The sequence below is a fragment of the Pinus tabuliformis genome, chromosome 3_2, assembly GCF_031772625.1.
Source record: "Pinus tabuliformis cultivar Carrire ecotype Pingquan chromosome 3_2, CPIR1, whole genome shotgun sequence".
Taxonomy (NCBI): Eukaryota; Viridiplantae; Streptophyta; class Pinopsida; order Pinales; family Pinaceae; genus Pinus; species Pinus tabuliformis.
The window spans coordinates 922,726,016-922,748,936 of NC_142302.1; the positions used below are offsets into that span (position 1 = coordinate 922,726,016).

General features: G+C 38.2%; 1 pseudogene; it reads left to right on the forward strand.

Moving 5' to 3' along the window:
* Nucleotides 1-2,437: 2,437 nt before the first annotated feature.
* LOC149183648 (U-box domain-containing protein 8-like) lies at nucleotides 2,438-3,256 on the forward strand (annotated as a pseudogene).
* The last annotated feature ends 19,665 nt before the right edge of the window (nucleotides 3,257-22,921 follow it).

Sequence of the window (22,921 nt, forward strand, 5' to 3'; positions counted from 1 at the left end):
TGGATTTGGTTTATGCTAGGTTCGCTTGGGGGTTTGTAGTTCGGATGTTTTCTCAAGATTTGTGTCTTTATGGAGCTTATTATTGAATTTCTCCCATTCCTGTTCCAGGTCAATGACTGGAACCTTACCTAATTGAGTTGAAGTAGAAGTAATTTATGCCTTGTTCTTTGCCAAGGCCTGTTCATCTGTTTCCTGTGTACTTCTAGTTGTATCTTTCTCATACTCTTTATTTGTGTTTCCTTCTCCATTTTAAGATTATGGTTCTGAGTGCTTTGACTCATGAGTCGACTTCTCTTTGGTTTCTTCTTCAGAATTTTCTTTGGAACTTCCCTCCAAGCTTACGCTAGGAGTTGGTTCCCTTATTGGTTCAATCTGTAATAGGTCCAATGGGACCTTTAATAGTATCTTATTCCTGTACACATGCAAAGCATTAATATCTTTCAGGCTCAATAGTAATGATGCCATATCTAGGACTTGTCAAAATGTTTATGCTTGTTGGAAGAGGTGTTGGGACAGGGTCCCCTAAGGTCAATTTTGGGGCAAAAGCCCAAGTTTTTGTAATGTAAAGTGTAAAGTTTCCACAAGTTATGGAATGGATTTTCCCTTCTTTTATGTAAGTTGTGTCGGCTTGTACAGACCTACCCATGGTTCATAGACCATTGGATTGTATAAAAAGGAGAGTCTTGGAGAGTCTAAGGGAGTTGATAGAAGTGAAGCTCATAGTTGATGTAACGGGTCATTAGAAGAGACGAGCAAAGTGTCTTGGAGTAGATAAGAGGCTTTGCAACTGTTTGTACAGAGGCCTAGAGTAGAGTATGCAGACCCCTGCAATTGAGTGCACAAGGTAGTCTTCAGTTTGTAAGCAAATCTAAAGTATCAATAAAGAGACTGTTTTGGAAATGTCTATGTTTGATCTATTTACTTCTATTATGAATGAATGCGTTTATGTTATGATGAATATTGGGATTATAATTTAATGTTATATTAATGCACGATTCTTCATGGTTTACATTGTTATAAGAATGCAATTAATAACATCTATTTACGTGAGAAATATCTTAACACATGCTAAAGATATCAGACACTTAAGCCGATCTCGGTAATAATAGACTTAGGAGCAATTCTAGAGGAGTGTAAGTGATTGGTTCGCCTGTTTAGGGCCCGCGAAAGATAGTCGTAGATCTTTGCAAAGGTTTAAGGGTGATTAAGAGAAGTATACCGATAAGCCCTAAAAGGCTTATCGATCTCCGTGAAGTAAAATTTAGGGCATAAAACAACATCATAACCATCTCTGGGTGCAGAAACTTAGTTCCAGCATCCCCCCATATTGCTTCAAGTGAGACTTTAGTCTGTGCTCCATGGAAAGGGCTAGTAGTGTAGGGATCTGTTTGGAAAAATCAACTCTGAACCTAGGTCAAGACCCACTAAGACAACAAATGGTTCCTTGGTTCTCGACCCAGGTTTAGTACTGTCCCTTCATAATAAATAATAAATAATAAATAATAATAATAATAATAATAATAATGAATAATATTAAAAAATACAAGAAAATAAACAGCAAACAATGAATAAAAAAATAACAATAATAAAAATAAAAATAGTAATAAATAATAAATAATCGTACTAAAGCTCTAAATAAATATAAATAGAAATAAAACAAGAAAAAAGTAAAAAAAATCAGTAAAGCTATCAAAAGAAATAAAACAAGAAAGCAATAAAGTTGCATGTATACACATGGAGTGCATGCATGTGGTTCCCCTTCCAATGTTTGTTCTATTTATTTAATGGTGAGGAAGATGGGAGGCATTCCATCATTCCAAGATTCTATCATTCATTCTCTTGGGAGAATAGTGTTCTAAGACAGAGGATTCACTAGAAGTAGTACGTTGATTGAGGGCTCGAGGGTGGCCAGTTGTAGCAAGACCTTGCGCAATTGAGCCTACAGTTGGGTGGAGAGTCGTCCCCAAAACCTCGTTGCAGTTCGTAGACTTCAACCGAAATCACAGGTAAGGGTTCTACCCATAGTTTTGAACTTGAAGTTAATTAGTGATAATTGCATGTTGAATATAAATTACTTGGTTAATTACACATTTAATTTAGGCTGTTACATATGGTATTAGAGTGGGGTTTCAACTCTGTGTGACCTTAAAATTTTTCAAGAAAAATACTAAATTATTTTTTCTAATTATTTTGTCTGTGATGATCAAGAAAAATTTAGTCCAACTAAATTTGAGAGAAATAAATACAAATCTAACCTTTCTTTTTACAATATTTATATATTTAATTTAAATAAATGTAGATGCATGGACATACTAATTTAAAAAAAAAAAAAATTATCACATGCCTACGACAAAACCCTAGAAACCCTACAGAAACTCAAACAAACCCTAGAAACTGTAGTAAAAACCTAGGGAATATGAGTGCTTCTAATTAGTCTATGAGGAGGGATGTCGTGAGGGAGATTAAGGTGCTGGCGAAGGAAAATCGTGAGATGCGTTTGTGTATTGTGGAAGCTGGGGCCGTGGTGAAGATTTTGCCTCTCTTGTCCTGTGGGGACTCTCCAACCAAAGAAAATGCCATGGCGACACTCCTCTACTTAAGCTTGGATGATGGTAATAAAGTGGGGCTTGTGGCAGAAGCGGCCGTGGATTCGATTGTCAATGTGTTGAAGCACGGTTCCATGGGGAATCGATCCATGGTGGCTGTGACCTTGACGAGCTTGGCGATGGTGGATGTGAATAAAGCCACAATTGGGGGCCATTCGGATGCTATACGGCCCCTCGTTAAGCTACTTGCAGAAGGGGATTCAAGAGCTCGCGAGGAAGCCATCACGGCTCTCTATAGTCTTTGTTTCTATGATGATAATAAAAAAGAGATGTCATGGTGGGGACAGTACTTTTGTTAGTTGGGGTTTGATTAACAGTGCAAGAGTCCCATATGATACCGTTTAGAGGCCTCCTCCATTAGCTTGCTTAAATAGGGGACTTCCAGAAGTAGAGAGCACGCTGTGGCTATCTTGTCCTCGCTATGTGGCAATAGCAAGCAGAGGGCCATGGAGGCTCGTGAGGCTGGGGTGCTAGAGCATTGCAAGCAACTTCTTAACAACGGGACAATGAGAAGCAAGCGCAAGGATTTAGCTCTAATGAAGGCTTTGGAGGACCATTCAGCACTGGAAGATTGTAGTTTTATTAAGACATGGTTTGGGGGTATGAAAGATGTGAATTTGAGGTTTTCAACCAATTCCAAAAATCAATAAAGAATGTATATGAGATAACCATCTTCATCGGCCATCATCTTCTTCATTTGTGTATGTATTGAATTTGTTGCAAAAATGGTTGAATGTATTAAATTTGTTGCAAAAATGGCTGAATGTATTGAATTTATTGCAAAAATGGTTGTTGTAGCCACCTCTCTCGCTGAAGGAATTTTTGTCATAGCAGAATGTATAGATTTAAGTGCTGAACAATTTGCTCTTGAAAAGGCTCCAAGAATGGTCTGTGATTTCCACTGTGCATATATATTTTCAAGTGCGTGTTTCATAGTCGTGATTCATCTACAAATGAAGGAATATATCTTCTTCCTATTCTAGATAGTTTGGTTTTTATTTCTCGCTTCAGTAATTTGGAAAGCTCCATCTTTATAGATTTTTAGTTATCGGAAACATTTCTGAAAAATGTGGTTTGTTTTGGGACTGACTTGTTGGATATGTTTTCTCTACCTAAATGAGTGTTGGTTCAAACATTTCAGTTACATAGCTCATATTAATTTTGTTAGAAATGACTTCACAAAACTCGTGTGTTTAAAAATGAGTCCATAATAATTGGGCAATATTGCCTAGCTCAGTGCAGAGTATCTTGTTGGGATATCTATAAAGGAACACTTCTTGGTTTACCACTAGAAGGAAAAACTTGTTTATGCACCTACTTTTATATTGATTTGATGAAGTTGCCGATTTTCACATTTAGGAATGCTTCTTGTTCACCACTAGTTGGGTAAACTTGTTTATATTTATGCTTTTATTTAGATCTTCTAGAGTTGTCCATAATTGCTTGGTTGTCCAATATTGGAAGTATCCTTATTGGAAATGAATAGTTCTAAAATTATTCACAACTTCAATAAGATGTTTATTTAAAATGCTGAGCATGTTTGTATACTTGATTTTATTGCCCTTAAAAAAAAAAATAGACACTTAATTTTTAATTTATATTTATTTAAAATGATAATTTTGTCTTGTAAATGATTTGGAACTTGGTTTATTCTCCTCTGATTTATATTCTAGATAGCAGAATATGCTTTTCACTTATTGGAACACCTATGATATCCTACGGCAGGGATGATTTAAATTTTCCTACACCTTATGGCAGTTGGTATATCCTTGCAATATTAAGGTTTGAAGTTGTGATTTACCTTTGGCAAAGCAGATTGTGATCTCACCTAATACGAGGTAATACCAAAATGCCAAAGTGGATTGATTCATAATTGAATCATCCTTTAGTAACCATTTAACATTTAGGTGGGAATATATTGTCAAATTTCCTGACTACCTAACTCCCTTTAAAGGATTATACAATTGGTTAAGCATTTGGCTAGAAGAGGGTCAAGAATAAAATTTATAAATAACATTTTCTAATTGAGTTATTTGACGTTTAAGGTAAAATTGATTAGATTGAAAGTTTAAATCTCTTCTTTTGAGGCAACCCTCTTTGCCTTCAATTGATTAACAAGGTCACTCGAGGTAGCAGGTGAAGAGCAAAGAGCAGTGCTTCCAGATAGGTCGATAAATTGGTCACCACAGTATTAAATATAGGGAACTAGCTTGTTGAAGACAATTATTTTTAGGGATTTGGCCTTAGATTAGAAGATAAGCTTTGAAACAGTGAGCTGAATTGCAATATCTGATTCATTCAGCTAGAATTGCACGATAGTGTGGTTTGTATGAATAATCACCAGGAAAATGATATTTTTATTCTCAATACTATTGTCACAGTAAATCACATAGAAAGCATTCAACCTATAATGGCACTAGCTTACATTGTTTCAATGACTTTATGTATTTTTAACCATTATTTGATACCCTATCTACCATTATTTGATACCCTATCTTTATCATTCAGTGTTATATCATATTTAGATCATTTTGGCCCATTATCATATCCACATCTATGAAATGATATTCTCGGACGAGATCATTTCCGAAGAGCTCAGCTCTTATCTACATTCGTATTATTCCCTCTTGGAAATGGCTCAATAAATGCACTGTAATTTCTGAGTTTTGTTGAGTTTTTTAGTGAGATGTTTTGTCAAACAACTTATAGATGCATTGTTGTAGGTATATTTTTTTTTCTTTCCATTTACTTGAACACAGTTATACAATGACCATAGGAACAGCGTAGAGTATTTAAATCCCAAGCATGAGACATATATTGTGCCTAGAAATGGTTCAGCCCCAAAAATACTTATTCATATCAGTCATAGTCATAAGATACCCACTTAGAATATCTTAGAAATTTCCACAAAGAAATCTGAGTTTACTTGTTTGGTTCACTGTGGTATTATATCAAAACAGTTGGTAGATAGTGTATTATAGGTGTCTCTCTTCCAAATTATGATTAAAATAACATGCACAGTACTAAGCTTACATCAAAGAGATATTAGAGAATAGCTTATATACACCTTGCATTAAATTTAAAAACGCACACACCACTAAAAGTATACAGTCCAGCAATAGTATGATTTCTGAGGTTCGAAATGATGATTGCGTATCAAATTTATCCAACCTAAAAATCGTAGGTTCGGTTGCTCACATTGTTGTCACTGAATGTTCCTGTAATTAGCATTTAAAGTTCTATATTTTTGTTTCATTCATCGCATATAGTCATTTTATTTCAAATTATTAAGTCAAAGGGTTCAATTCTAGCATGTTGTGGTGGCTCAATAAAATCTTATCTGATCATTATCCACTCAGTGTACAATGGCTCAAATTGGAGTTAATTATAAGGTGGACAAAAATTGGAGTTTAATAAGGGATGCTTGGAGCTGCACGAGATTTGTCATTATAGTATGGGTTTATTATGGAAACTGTTAGGTTTTCTTTAATATCTTTAATATCCTTGTCTATTTTCTTTAATATGTTGTCTTTTGTTTTTGTGACTGTTGCATGTTCAGAATTTTGTTACTTTTTTAATTGGAAATGGTCAATCATAGAAATATGTTCATGATTTTTACATTACTTTTAATTTAGCCTCTACACTACTTTACCTTATGCCTAGTAGATCATATTCTTCAAAATTTACATTGATGGATTTTAATGAATAGACTGATTTCTTACTTAGCTAAGACTGATACTTTTACGGAGCATCTAAAAGCATGTTTTATTGTTTAAACTTTATGATACATCTAAATCGTACACTATGATTTCAATTTAGTTTAATTAACTGTTATGAGGTTGAGTATAATGTTACATGAGGTTTCATGATTCAAGGTTAATTTCCTATATCGGATAAAGTTGTCTAAGGAGAAATGGAAAGGAGAAAATTGAAAATTTTCTTTTGATGATAACTAATGATAGCTCATCTGATTATGGCCAACTTGGATATAAATACTTAAGGTGGTTGAGAGGAAGTGTCACAACAAGGGTAAGAAATCAATAAGAAGAGGCAAGCTATTATTGAACATAATCGAAGAGTTTGGTATAATCATAACTTGGTACTCTAAAGGTATCACTATAAGGTCTATCTAAGGATGATGCACATAAAGAAGAAAATATTTGCAATCAACTAATGAAGATGAATAATCATGGTAATAATGAAGGTCAATTTGAATGAACCTGGAAGGTATGATGACATAGATTAAAGAAGTAAATCCATAACAAAATTGATCAATTGGAGGAGATGAGTTGTGTGCATGACAACATCTATAATATTTTTTCCCTCTAATGGGAGGTCTGCAATAACAAGAGATATGATCATGAAATATTATTATGTTGATGCCTTAAAACAGGAAATGATAAGCGGATTACATTTGGTAGCCATCTTAATGAATTTATTTATAGGGTATTACCCAAGTTGGGGAATAGTAACAACATTTCCAAAGTGTATCAATGCTATGATTTTAAGAGAGAAGGAAAAGAAACCACAATGAATGGAGGTGTGAAATTAAAGTCAATTTAACAAAATAAGAGTGAAGTGAAGAAGTTTGCATTTTTGAAGCTAGTAGACATGGAATATTAGGAAATTAAGACTAGGACAAAAATAAAAATATATCTATGAATATCAGGTAGGAGGAAATGAAGGGATATTCTATCAAGAATAAAGTTATTTTAAGGATATTGATGAGTGGAGCGAGAAACATGATTGGTAATGGTCATAGTGATGATTTACATAGTTTAAACGTGTGAAGATATGAAGCTGAGAATTTTCATAATGACCAGTGATGATAAATGAGAAAGATGTTTAAAGGTTTAAATGAAAAAAATATATATATGTGTACATATTGACAAAATAAGTGAGAGTCAATTAATAGAGGTTGTACTTGATTGATTTGCATTGATTGTTTCATTAGTAGGACTTCACATAGAGAAACTTATCAAGTTTTGTTCCCATAGCATTAAAAGAGGTTGTTTCCACAGAACACCACACATTTAAATTTTTCATGGACAATGATGGTAGTAGTGTTTCTAACTGTTTCAAAATCTAAAATAAAGATACTATTTAATGAGCAATAATCTCTTGTCCAACTTTAAGAAGGGTGAATTTACGATAAAGCAATCAAGTGGTATTAATATAGGAACTTGACGAGATAAGAAAATATTTTTTTGGATGAAAATGATAATTGTTAAGGGATGTGTGTATAAGTCAACATGGATCAACAAACCCTCATGCAAGTAAATTAAGCATGATATAAAATTAAATCATGATGACCTAGTGTTTATATGCAATTGAAAATAGCGGTATTGGAATCGGTAAGCCAAAGGGTAAATGGATGTAAAACCAAGGGATTTTAATTTTGAGATTGATGATTAAAATAATGATTGTATGACTAGTAATATCTTAACAATGAATTTCACGAGAATTTCCTTGGGGAAGGAAGAAAATATGATGAGAGATTAAGACTGAAGATGATGAGGTTCATGTGAAATTTAACAATGTACATAGATGATTATACCTATGGTGTAAATGGTCAACTTCCTAGTTGAAATAAGTGGAAATGATTATTGAAAAATTAATTGGTATCTTGATGAAAACATAACATTAATAACACTGATGAGATAACATAGATCCTAGATGGATGTTGAATAATCTTAGTTCATAGTTGAATGTTTGTAAAGTAAATGAAATTGATTTTTCTGATGAATCATGATAAGAATGCTTATAGAGTATTATTCTATATTTGATGAGTATTGGGATGTTTCTCATATTGATGATGATTCATGATATGATGGTATGAGGGTGATCATGCACATGTGGTTCATATTTATATAGTTGTTACAATATTGATGATGTATCCTTATAATGATGATGATATGCATAGGTATTATGATGTTATGTCAAGGTATATTGAAATATTCATTTACTACGTGATGATAGGTATTTAATGTTCAATACTCATGATGGATATGATATGCATAACATGGCATAGGAATTATGATGTTATAATATGATGTTTATTGACATGTGGTTTATTTATTATGTGAAGTCATGAGGTATCTTTGATGCAAATATGTTGATGTTATAACTTATGATGGTATTTCATGAGGTGAAGCATGTGATAGTTGCATACAAATTTATGACATGCATGAGATGCAATTCATTATTATTCATAACGTTGTGATTAACAATGATGAATGTTCTCATAATGACATGCAAGACTTGGCATGTGGATTATTTTCTATGATACTATAATGGTATAGCTAACGCATTGGTTGCATGTTGAGGTGTGATGATTCACAGGACTCCACAAATGGGCCGAGAGGGCCAGTTTATTTGATGATCTCATGCGAGCCCATACTCACGAGGGAGAATAAATAACACCATATGGGCTAGGGACAAACTCAATCAACACTACATATGTCAGTGGTTCCTTTGTCTTGTATAGCTCTTGATGGATAGCTCTTGAAGGGCTATGGGACCATCCTGAGGAGGCCAAGTGCCTGATGTTCTAGGCTAGGTGCCTGTTATTGGATTGGGATGTCGAAGTCTCATGGGGGTGTAAGGACTTCAATGCCTGGGGCTGTGCGCCTTAGTAGTTGTGGTGGGAGTGGGCTAGCCTTGTGAGATGCCCGGAGTCATTGAGTTCCATATCAGATGCCTACCTTGGGGTAGATGAGGTCTGAGTTGGGCACGAGCCTTGGGGCAAGCCTGGGAGGTTTACGCCTAGTTTCAAAGTGGGAAAAAGGACCAAGATTCCTTGGGATTTCCCAGGTGTTGTGAAACTTTCGATGTCTGCTGGTTATACTAATTCAATAGAGGGTGTCGGCAACATGAATTAATAAATAACAAAGTAAAATGTTAAATAATTAAACTCAATTTCATTTAATGTCCCTTAATAATAAATAATAAATAAGAAATACTAATAATAATAATAATAATAATAATAATAATAATAATAGTAATAATGAATAATAAATAATATTAAAAAATACAAGAATACAAAAAATAAATAATAAATATATCTGTTATTACTCAGATCGACTTAAGTATTTGATATATTTAGCATGCATTAAGGTATTCTTCACATAAACAGATATTATTACTTGCATTTGTATAACAATGTAAACCATGAAGAATCACGCATCAATATAATATTAAATGATAAGCCCAATATTCATCATAGCACAAACACATTCATTCATAATAGAAGTAAATAGATCAAACACAAATATTTCTAGAATAGTCTCTTTATTGATATTTCATATTTTCTTAAAGACTCAAACTACCCTACGCACTCAACTACAGGGTTCCACGCACTCAATTGTGGTCTCTACTCTAGGCCTTTGCACACACAATTGTAGAGCCTCTCTTCTACTCTAAGACTCCTCGCTCATCACTTCTACTGACCCATTACATCAACTATGAGCTTCACTTCTATCAACTACCTTAGACTATCTAAGACTCTCTTTTTTATACAATCCCATGGTCCATGGACAATGGGTAGGTCTATACAAGCTGAAACAACTTACATAAAAGAAGGGAAAATCCCTTTATGACACTTTACATATACATGCTCCATGGCCATAACTTGCGGACGCTTTACACTTTATATCACAAAAACTTGGGCTTTTGCCCCAAAATTGACCTTAGGGGACTCTATCCCGACAGGTCCCCAACACAAATATCGTGACTCACCCCCATGTCAATCTGCTTGCATCGAGATCTTACTGTGAATACCTCCCAGCTCCACTTACACCACTCCAATTTCAGTTGTGCACTGTGTAGCTTACTGCTTGACCTATTCCACCAGCTGCTCTATTGGGATAGGGTCCCCTAAGGTCAATTTTGGGGCAGAAGCCCAAATTTTTGTGATGTAATGTGTAAATTCTTCGAAAGTTATGGTCGTGGAAGGCGTATATGTAGAGTGTTATAAATGGATTTTCCCTTCTATTATGTAAGTTGTATCGGCTTGTATAGACCTACCCATGATCTATGGACCATGGGATTGTATAAAAAGGAGAGTCTTAGAGAGTCTAAGGTCGTTGATAGAAGTGAAGCTCATAGTTGATGTAATGGGTCAGTGGAAGTGACGAGCGAAGAGTCTTAGAGTATAAGAGAGGCTCTACAATTGTGTGCGTAGAGGCCTAGAGTAGAGTCTGCAGCTCAATGCACTAATCCCTACAGCTAAGTGCACAAGGTAGTTTGAGTCTGTAAGAAAATTTGAAGTATCAATAAAGACACTATTTTGGAAATATCTGTGTTTGATCTATTTACTTCTATTATGAATGAATGAATTTATGCTATGATGAATATTGGGCTTAAAATTTAATACTGTATTGATGTTCAATTCTTCATGGTTTACATTGTTATATGAAGGCAGGTAATAATATCTGTTTATGTGAAGAATACCTTAATGTGTGCTAACTATATCACATACTTAAGTCGATCTAAGTAATAATATACTTAGGAGTGATTAGAGAGGTGCATAAGTGGTTAGTTCTCTTGTTTAGGGTCCGTAAAAGATAGTCGTATATTTTCGCGAAGGTCTAAGGGTGATTAAGAGAAGTATATCGATAAGCCCTAAAAGGCTTATCGATCTACGTGAAAGTAGAGTTACAGCATAAAATGACATTACACTAATATCTAGGTGTGGAAACTTGGTTCTAGCATTCCCCCATACTACTTCGTGTGAGACTTTAGTCCATGCTCCATAGATTGATGCTGAAAGGGCCAGTATTGTAGGGTTTTGTTTGTCAAACTTAACTCTAAACTTGGGTTAGGACCCACTAAGCCAACAAATGTTTCTGTTGCTAGGAATAGGATCTGCATAAAGAGATGCGTGATGTCACATCACTGGAATCCAACAAAGAAAGAAATTGAAGATTTGGTGGATAGAAAGATCCACGAATTCATGGCGCAAGAGAACACGAACCCACAATTGATGAAAGAAAAGTGGTTGGATAGGTATCTATACACAGAAATACATGAAATTTTCTTTTGTTCCTTCCCAGTCAAATTATATGAGTGGATCACTCAATTCGTAGACGACCAAGGAAGGTGGAGGCTTGATGGTCCGATGGTATGGACCCTAGAGCTAGTGTAGAGATTGGAAGACTTTCAAGATAATATCACACGCACTGTCAATCACCAGCTTGATCATATCATATGAGCATTTGTGACAGAGTTCACAGTCGATACCTCAGTTGGCTACAGTGAAGCAGAGCGATGCTTCTTTAAGGGGCCATGAGGTATGTATTTAGGGTCTTTGAATACTTGGATTAAAATGCTTTTGTGTGAAAAGTGGGTTATGAAATTACCTTGATTTTTGGAGCTATGTGAAGTGTAAATTTTTAGCATTAGAAAGGGAACAGGACCCGAATATAGCCCACTGATTGAGCCTCCTTTGAGTGACGAAGAAGAAGCAACATAGGTTTCTCCGCAGAGCATTGTCCAATTAATAAGGTGAGGGCTCTTGCGAATAGCACATCGACCCACACCACCTCCATCTTCACCTCCACCACGTACACCTTTGCCCACAGTTCCACCACTTGCACGACCGTTCAATATGGCGAATTTAGTAAAATTTCCCGTTTTCAAGGGCTTGGGGAATGAGGACCTGGACCGGTTTTGGTTCATTTCGAAGGCTGTGTGGGCAGCCCAGGGCATTAAATATGATGATATGAAGAAAGAAACACTGGTTACTACATTACAGGAATGTGTTCTAACATGGTACATTAAGTACTACACTGATAACCCGATGGTTCTGTTGGCAGACATTCAGGCTATACTGAATAAGGAATTCAGTAGGCCCATGTTTGAAGTGCAATCAATTGTTGGATTCAAGGAAATCATGATGAAGCCTAGTGAGACACCCTGGGAGCTGGATCAGAGATTGAAGTGCAAGATCCACGAAGCTAACATGAAAGTTACAGATGGGCAGCACCATGAATGGTTTGCAGCTTCCCTCTTGCCTCATCTAAGGGTTGCTTTACCACAACAAAATACTAGGATCTAGGTGGAGGCCCTAGAAATTGTGATGAGATTACATGAGACACCAATTCAAGTTTCTACTTTGGAAATTCAATAAATTCACGTGGGGTTGCAAAACCGTTGCCTAGAATTCCAAAGTATGAATAAGGATAGAGCAGCTCAACCAGAGGTGTGCAAAGAAGTTTTGTCTTTAAAATGTAAGAGTTAAGGGCATCATAAAGATCATTTCCCTATCTTCGTAAATTATGTTGCAGGAGGAGGGCCAATGCCTTTGAGGCCAGAAGCTCAAGCAGGGCCAAGTGTAGGGCTCGTGTTGTGGTGTGTTATCTATAAGGTAGATGGAAAGCATGTGATAGATAATTTCCACTTGTAGAAATTTTTACCGACACCGCAACAGCTCTTCTGTAACTTCTACAAATTAGTAGGTCATGAGGACCACAATTGATGTAGTTATGAGTTAATGATGGAGAGAACAACCATGTGTTGAATGCAGATAGAAATTCAACCTCTGGATCAAGGAATTGGAGGCTGGCAGGAGGATATCAGGGGTGTGGATGAGGCCGAGGTGGAGGTGGACCTGTGAGGGGTTGAGGGAAAGTTATTTTTTACAATTGTAGAGGTCCAGGACACTACGCACGAGAATACATGAACCCGATGTGCCTGTCATGTCGATAATGTACCCAGTTTGAACATATGATAGAAGTCTTCCTTTTATTATAGCTAAGATGTGAGAAAAGGGGAGGTAACCTTAGCAACCTACGCAGAACCTGTAGATGATGAGGGATGAAGCCCGCAAAAGAAGACCGAAAATGTGAATATTTTGCTGCGAAGTGGAATGACAAGTAAAGAAGATAAGGGAAAGCGACCTGAAGAGGGTGAATGGGTTCGTAAAGCTCCAGAAAAGGAGGTTGGCTTTGATTTGGAGTGCATGAAGGAAACCTTCATGGAAGTAAAGAAAATCTTCGTTGAGGCTTCTACCTCAGGAAGTCAAGATAAGCAGTCTAAAGAAATGGACCCATCCATGCTTACTGCCTTTTTGGAGACTTGTATGAATCCACTTCACGATAGCAAGGCCGTAAATGGATTATAGGTGTTAATCAGTAAATGTGTTAGTAACACTCCTGAGGGACCATGCATGGTCAGGAAAATTGGTAAGCATAAGGAAAGAACATGGCATGAGATGAGGCTCAGCATGTAAATAGGAGAGCATGAAATGGACTAAGTTATTCTGGATCTCGGGTCAGATGTGAATGTTTTGCAGAAATAGACATGGGATAGAATGGGGAGACCCATGCTGCAGTGGTCTCCTATTCAATTGAGGATGGTGAATCAACAAAATATTATCCCCATGGAAAGATTACAGGGAGTGATAGTCGATATTGAAGGTACGAGCACATTGGCAGATTTCGAAGTAATAGATATTATCAATGAAAACAATCCCTACCCCACACTCGTTAGGATCGATTGGGCTATCGGCATGAATGGGATGATAAATTTGAGAAGTAAATGATGTCATTTGAAAGAAAACCGCTCCATGTGGTAGTACCATTAGACCCTACAGAAGGACCACACTATACTAAACCAATCTGCGATTATGAAAGTGATGATGATTTGCACCAAATTTATAAGATAATGGTGCAAGATCAATATTGGGTGAATCTGATACAATATGGACGTATTTCATGGGACCGTGAAAGCTCCTACACATCTAATTTAGATGAGGAATTGGAACACTAGAAGAATAGGTTGCATGAACTATCTACGCTACGATGTAACATGATGACCAAATTGTTGTGTTGCGTATCGTCGGAGCTAAGAAGTCTGAGTTATTATGATGGTTTAACTAACATTCATAAATTTTTGGATGCATTTGAAAGGGAAGTGCCAGAGAAGCATCACTTCAAAGCCTTGGACTTCGTGTTGCGCTCTATGCCTGCAAGATGGTAAGGTATGCATAAAGAAAAATTTGATGGATGGCACGAATATAAAAGATAGATGAGGGTGTATTTTGGTCGCCCAAAGGTGCAATTGACAGATAAATATGATGGGAGGAGTGATCCACATGATCACTTAGCCAAATTGACCGATGCTTATGGAGCAGAACTGCAACTAGAGTGTTTGCATCTATTCTGTCACACCTTGGAGGTAATACATATGAATTGGTACGTGGAGACAGAGCTCTACCATGGCACAGATGAATTGGATATTTTGGGATAGGGATTCTTCATGACATTCAGCTTTGAGGATGGATTCGAGTGCATTGATGAAGCACTGTAGGAGGTCAAGGCAGTGATCTTCCAAATCCCATAGGATCCCTTAGAATTGATTCAAGCAGATTGGACCACCGAGTTGTGCCATGCACTGGAATGCTACAATGTGACTACTGAAGAAGAAGAGGAGGATCCAGGGAACATTAATATCCCAGAGATAGAAGGTCACCATGAAATTCAGGGGTTGTAGATAGAGAATCCATATATCTTCACGCTGTTGAAAACAAAACAAGTGAACATTGGGACAGAGGCGAAGCCAAAGTTTGCAAAGATAGGGGACCACTCGAATGATGCTATGGTGGATAAGGTCGATGAGTTTCTCTGTGAGTACCAGGATTTGTTCCTTACAAAGCTTTTAGACCTGAAGGGGGTAATAGGAAATTTAGGAGTAATGAAGATAACGTTGAAACAAGATGCGAAGTCTGTGAAACAGAGGCCATATCACCTCAATCCTAAGTACAAAGAAAGGGTCTGCTTAGAATTGGACAAAATGTTGGCAGCAGGAATCATTGAACCAATGGAGGAGTCTGATTGGGTCAGTCCTATGCTAGTTCAAGAAAAGAAGAAGAAGGATGAAATAAGGATATGTGTATATCTTAGGAAATTGAAGGATGCTTGCGTGCGTGACCCCTTTCCAACTCTGTTCACCGATGAAGTGTTGGATAATGTTGGCGGGTAGGAAACATATTCATTCACTAATGGGTTCTTGGGGTACCATCAGATCACGATCATGCCAAAAGATAAGAATAAGATGACCTTCACGACTGAATGGGGATGCTTTCAGTATACTGTAATGCCTTTTGGACTGAAGAATGCATCAACTATCATTTCACACGTAGTCATCGTGGCATTCAAGGACTTCATTCACAAGTTCTTGGATGTATACTTTGACAATTAGACGGTATTTTGGTTCATAAAACACCATGTATCTAGTCTACGCTTGATGTTGGATACATGTGGGAGGTATTAGATTGCACTAAATTTGAAGAAATATTTGTTCTATGTTCCTTTCGGAATCTTACTGGGTCATTTAGTATGCAGATAAGGATTAATGGTGGAGCCAGCTAAGATGGCAGTTATAATCAATTTAGAGGTGCCAAGAAGTGTTAAACAGTTGCTCACAATGTTGGGGCATACTGGTTGTTACTGAAATTTCATCAAGAGTTATGCCTAGATCACCGCGGCAATAGAAAAACTGTTGAAGAAGGATGTTCATTCCATTGGAATCAAGAATTTCAGTAGAGCTTATATGTGTTAAAAGAAAAGATGGTCACCGTGCCAATCCTAGTCTTCCTAGATTGGAAGAAGGAATTTCATGTGCATGTGGATGTGCCATGTATTGTGCTGGGAGTAGTACGGACACAAGCCAGTGAGGGAGAGTTGGATCACCCTATCCTGTTTGCAAGTAGGAAGTTATCTAAGGTTGAGAAGGATTATTCAATGAAAAAGTGTGAAGGTTTAGCTATGGTGTACGCGTTCGAGAATTTCAGACACTACTTTCTAGGCAGACACTTTAAGATGTATATAGACCATTCTGCGTTAAAGTACTTGGTCAAGAACCTTGTGTTGGTGGGGGGGGGGGGGGGGGGAATATGAAGATGGTTGTTGTTGTTTCAGGAATACAATTTTGAAGTCATTGTGAATCCAAGGCGATTGAGTGTAGGACCAAATCATCTATCGTGCATTAAAATAGGGGAGGAGTCTACCAATTTAGAGGAGGTGCTGCCTAGCACGATGCTTTTTGTAGTGTGTGTAGCAGACAATCATTTTGCAGACATCATACACTTTCTAACTATAGGAACAACTCTTGAAGGGCACACCAGCCAATAAAAGAAGGAATTGGTGGTGCCTGTGATAGATCTTTCTCTTATTATAGATCACTTGTATGAGATGGGAGCAGATGAGATATTGCAACATTTTGTGCCTAAGTTTGAATGAAGAAGCATCCTAGCCTAAGCTCATGGAGGGGCTGTCGGAGGACATTATGCAGGAAAAGAAATAGCACAGAAGATTTTACACACTGGGTTGTAGTCGCCAACACTACATAAGTATTCCAATGCTTATTTTAGGGCATGTGCAGGCCATCACGGAGGAATGAGTTGCCTCTGAATCCACAAGTGTTGTTGCAACAATTTGAAAAGTGGGAAATTTATTTCATAGGACACATTCATCCTCTAGGAAAGACGATGGGTGTGTATTATATCATCACTGTGACTGAGTATTTTACTAGATGGGCAGAGGCACAAACTGTAAAGGATTGTATAGGGGCAATAATAGCGAAGTTCCTATTTGAATATGTGTTGACAAGGTTCGGTTCCCTGAAGGTGTTGATGAGTGATCACGATATGCACTTCCTTAATGAAACGGTAAATGCACTGACAGAGGAATTCCAAATTTATCATCAAAAGAGCACGTTGTATCACCATCAAGCTAATGGGATGGTGCAAGTGTTTAATAAGATATTGGAGAACATGCTAGCCAAGGTTTGCAATTCCTAGAGGAATGATTGGGACATGCACATACCAACGGTGTTATGGGCCTATAGAACTACTTGTAGAAGTTGTTTGGATAGACACCTTTCACACTGGTCTATGGCATAGAAGTTGCGACGTCAATGGTGTACACTATGCCTATTCTACAGATAGCGACGTTCATAGGAATGGTGAACCGTGAAGCCTTAGAAGAAAGGCTCGCGTGGCTAAAAGAGCTAGAGGAAGATAGATTCTTGGTTGGATTCCATCAACAAGTTCAGAAGGAGCACGAAAAGTCGTGGCATGATCAACACATCAAAATGTGCACCTTCAAGGTAAAAAATTTAGTTTTATTATATGATAGAAATTTTGATAAATTTCTGAGAAAATTTCAGATGCATTGGCTGGGGCCATATGTGATCAAGGAGATTACCAATGGTCGAGCAATTTAGCTTGTGAAATTGAATGGAGATCCATTTCCCGAAAAGGTAAATAGAAGCTGATTGAATCCATATACTGAGGATTCGACCATATGACTATATGATGGTAGCACAGTCTTAGCACTCTAAGCAACTACAAGGACGCGCGGAACTATAAACTACACTGCTCGGGTTATAGAGCTACGCAACAAGGGGCCTGCACAAGATAGACAAGTGTCACAGTGTCAACAAGCACGTGAACTAGGGACCTGCGCTACACAATGAGAGATGGCGCAGTGTAGCCAGAAAGTGACCATCATCGTCACTATTCACGATTTGACAGTGAGAAAATGACTAAGAGGAGTGGGGGGGGGCATCTAAGGCTGAATTTAAGAGCGACATCTTTGAAAATATGCCACCAATCTAGCATTTATGAGAAGATTTTGGGGGGAAGAGCTAAATTTGAATTCAAATGTACCTATAAATTATAGATGGCCACCCAATGAGAGACACTTTGCATTCGAAGAGTTTATGTGTTGCGTTGTCTAGTGTGCATGAAATGTGAGTTCTTTAAGGACTTGGTAGCCAGTTCTGTGTTTGATAAGTTACCTAAGGAAACCCAATAACTTATTAATAGATTCATGTATGAACCCATGGAAACTGCAAGTGTTGGAGGGTCTATTGCCTCAGGTAGCTGTCCCTACGATTGTAAGTATGGAGGTGCCCGTAGCAGTGCCAAAATTGTTGAGGTCACCTAGGCCGAAGCCTATGCTGGTAGGATAGGTTCCCAAGGTGAAGAAGGACAAATAAAAGAAGTCACTGTCGATGCGCAAGTCATCAAGGAAACATTAGAAAAAATAAAATCCAACCATGCAAGATAATGGCAAAGTGGTCAACCTAGAGGGCGATGAGGGCATAAAGGACATTGATATTGAGGGGGTAGGCCCTATTTTGAAGCTGCCATAATACATCCCTCCATGCCAGGCCAAGGAGAAGGTCCCAAAGGACCTAGATGAGGGAAAGTTTCTCATTCATACACCCCTGCTGTTAGAGAATATCACATTCGAAGGTTCGCGCTTGGTGCACATCCCACATCTAAAGCTTGAATATTGGGACTAAGGGGACACTAACCGGTTCCCCCACCTGGCAACTGATAATTTCATGTAGTGAGTATTCTACAAGCAGTTTGGTGTCACTACGCCGGAGTCGGTGAAGTGGATTGTTGGGGTGCAAAAGGCATAATTGTTGAATCTGCTATGGGTATTGCATTACCACAGCACTCCCATAAATTTGATTGTTATCAAACAGTTGATGTGCCTGGTGCACGACGGGTGCCTATGGTTGGACAAGTTGATCCCTATAATGGACATGCTAATCCATAGGATCACCTTACTACCACATTCAAGACTAAATCCAGCCAAGGCATTTGGCAGAGAAATGGGCAACCGTGATCTTGCCAAGTGGATGAAGGACATGTTTAAGCTTGTCAAGAAGCCGTGTAGGTATTCAATTTCAAGCATAACTGACCTCACGGGGAAGGTGGGTACCTAGATATCACTTGGAAAAATAATGAGAAAGTGCCGCACGGACAAGGTGTCTGCACCAGTTGTTTCACTAGTGGCCCAGTGGGCAGACGACATACAATTCAACTAGGCATGCTACTTGTGCAGCGAGTTCCTCGCGAACTATAGGGAGGCACAGCACTAGAGAAAGACATTTCCCTACTCATGGATTACTTTCGATTGTGTTGGTCACATGGAAGTTATCGAAGCATAGCCAGTTTCCTCTGATCATGCTATATTTGCTAGAAGCAGCAAAGTTTGCTTCGCTATGGGCCAAAAAGGATGTTGACTAGGTCTAGGAGAGCAAGGTGTTTTGGGTATTGATGGAGATGAGCAGTAATATATCCATCAACCGAAAGCCATGGATTTCACCAGCCATGTTCGAGTAGCTATCTGGGTATGCAGAGTCCAAAGCAGCTTTCCATTGTATCTCTATCCAAGTGCAAAAGGACCCAGAATAGAAGTGGTATGATTTACCATACCTCGCAATAGATAATTCCATTGCAGACTTCCTGAATCATTGGACATCATACTAGTGCATAGTATCTAATTTATCCATTGAGACTAGTAAGTCTACAGAAAAGCATAAGAAAGAAGTAACTCGATTGAAATTTCAGCAGTTGGCTAAAAATTGAAAGAAGGAGAGTGAGGAGAAGGCTCGAGCAAAAGTGGAGTGCACTGCGAAGGAACAGGAGGGAGAGCATGACTCTAATACAAGTCAAAAATATCCTTTTCCACAAATAGAGGAAGACGAGCAATTAGAATAGGGTGGTGGAGATCTAGAAAGCACTCCCTTCTAGGTGAAGCACAACAGGGAACAGGAAAAATAAGGACCGCAAAAGAAGACCAAGACCACTAATTCATCACTAGACTCGATCACCTAGATAGAGGGTGACTTTGATGGCATTGAGGATAAGGTAAGGGATACAACAGCAGAGCTACTGCAGTAGTTTGAGCAGCCGCAAAAGCAGGCATTAAGTTCCATTCATAGGGGTTTGTGTGAGCTGAAGGTCCAAGCCACTAGACTACAAAGAGGTGCAGGGTTGAGGGGCACGGCCTCAACTAGTTTAACGTTGGGTACAATGGACGCAGCATAATTGGTTTGCTATTTGGATCTCTAGCAAGTCATGCTGCTAGATGGTGCTTTGAGCACGGAGGCAAAAGCTGACAAGGTTACTGTCAATCTTTGAGGAATGTTGGACACAACTCGGTCGTGCTCCCCAGTGAATTCCTTCAGACCCTACAAGAAGGTGTCATTGAAGAGCTTAAGGCCTAAGAGTGGTGCGCACTGTGCATAGAAGGTAGTCACGCTAGAAGAAGAAGGTTCAAGAGAAGAATGAGCACACTGCCGCAGTAGTATTTGAAGCATGCATATCCATTCTGGAACTGCATATCCCAGAAGAAGCGTCGGTGGAAGCCAAGATTCAGAAGTTGGCTGTAGGTGTGCACGACACAAAGACCGAGATGGAAAAGGTTCAGTTTGATCTGAACCTAAAAATCACAAAGCTTGAGTTGAGGACACAACCTTCAACTCCACCAGAGGTCAAAGAACATCATGAAGTTGTTGTGAGGGATGGAGTCACTAGAGTAGATGTCACGGTGACGGAATGTACTACACTCTTCGAGTAGTCTATGGATCCAATCACAAGTCTCCAAGAAGATCCTAACTTACAGAGCTTGAATAACGAGGCTCGGGAACTACACCAGTAGTATGACGAAGCAAAGGCGACAACAGGCACCATCATTGTCACGCAAAGATTGGAAAAGCTATATGAGGCAAAGCAACTACAAGAAAAGGTGGAAGCAGCACAGTGGAAAGAGGTAGCCATCAAGGATAGATTGGGACCTTGGTTGGATAAGGCCTATGTTATCCCCACCACCATCAGGGAGAAGTTGGCCAACCTGAAGAGAACATAGTAGAAGATCCAGGAAGATAGCAATACAAGCAACAGAGAAGCTAGTGGAACAATTCAAGTAGGAAGCTATGCAGTGCACAATAGAATTTGTAGTGGCACAAGTGGACCTAGGAGGTCTTCGTAGTAATATCTTTGCGCCAGCAGAGTGACTTGGAGGTGAGTCACAATATTTGTGTTGGGGTCCTATTGGGACAGTGTCCCCTAAGGTCAATTTTGGGACAAAAGCCCAAGTTTTGGGGCTGAAAGCCCAAATTTTTATGTTTTAAAGTGTAAACACTCCACAAGTCATGATCATAGAGAGTGTAGATGTAAAGTGTCATAAAGGAATTTTCGCTTCTTTTATGTAAGTTTTGTTCGCTTGTATAGACCTACCCATGGTCCGCAGACCATGGGATTGTATAAAAAGGAGAGTCCTAGAGAGTCTAAGGAAATTGATATAAGTGAAGCTCGTAGTTGATGTAATGAGTCATTAGAAGAGATGAGCGAAGAGTCTTAGAGTAGAAGAGAGGCCATGCAGCTGTGTGCGCAGAGGCCTAGAGTAGAGTTCACAGCTGAGTGCGCAGACCCCTCCAGTTGAGTGTGCAGGATTGTTTTGAGTTTGTAAGAAAATTTGAAGTACCAATAAAGAGAATATTCTAGAAATATCTGTGTTTGATCTATTTACTTCTATTATGAATGAATGCATTTATGTTATGATGAATATTGGGATTATAATTTAATGTTGTATTGATGCGTGATTCTTCATGGTTTACGTTGTTATATGAACACAAATAATAATATATGTTTACATGAAGAATATCTTAATACATGCTAAAGATATCAGACACTTAAGCCGATATGGTTAATAACAAACATAGGAGTGATTTCAGAGGCGCGTAAGTGCTTGGTTCACTTGTTTAGGGCCCATGAAAGATAGTCGTAGACCTTTGTGAAGGTCTAAGGGTGATTAAGAGAAGTATATCGATAAGCCCTAAAAGGCTTATTGATCTGCACGAAGGAAAATTTAGGGCATAAAACAAAATCATAACCATCTCTGGGTGCAAAAACATGGTTCCAACATCCCCCCATACTTCTTTGAGTGAGACTTCAATCCGTGCTCTATGGATTGATGCCAAAAGGGCCAATAGTGTAGGGATTAGTATACCAATAAGCCCTAAAAGGATTATTGATCTGCATGAAGGTAGAATTATATTATAAATTGACATGATAGCCATCTCTCGGTGCAAAAGCTTGGTTCTAGCATCCCCCCATAGTTTTTCGGGTGAGACTTCAATCCGCACTCTGCGGATTGATGCTGAAATGGCCAGTAGTGTAGGGATTAGTTTTCCAAACTTAACTCTGAACCTATGTTAGGACCCATTAAGACAACAAGAGCTCATCCTAGGCATCCAATTCATGGGTGAGTTGTTTTACTTTTACCATAGTAGTAAATTCCTTGGCAACATGATTTGGGTCATATTACCTTCCTAGAACTCTAGTCAATTTCAGAGAAATAATAATCTATGCTTCTTTTGCTGCATATCTATAGTCTTGTAATGTGGAAGCACCACATTGCAATGGGAAGGATGGCCAAATATATTTCTTCTATTCTTTCAGTTCTCTAGTTAAACCGCCCTCCCTTGCTGTCTCGTAAGTTATTTCTCTG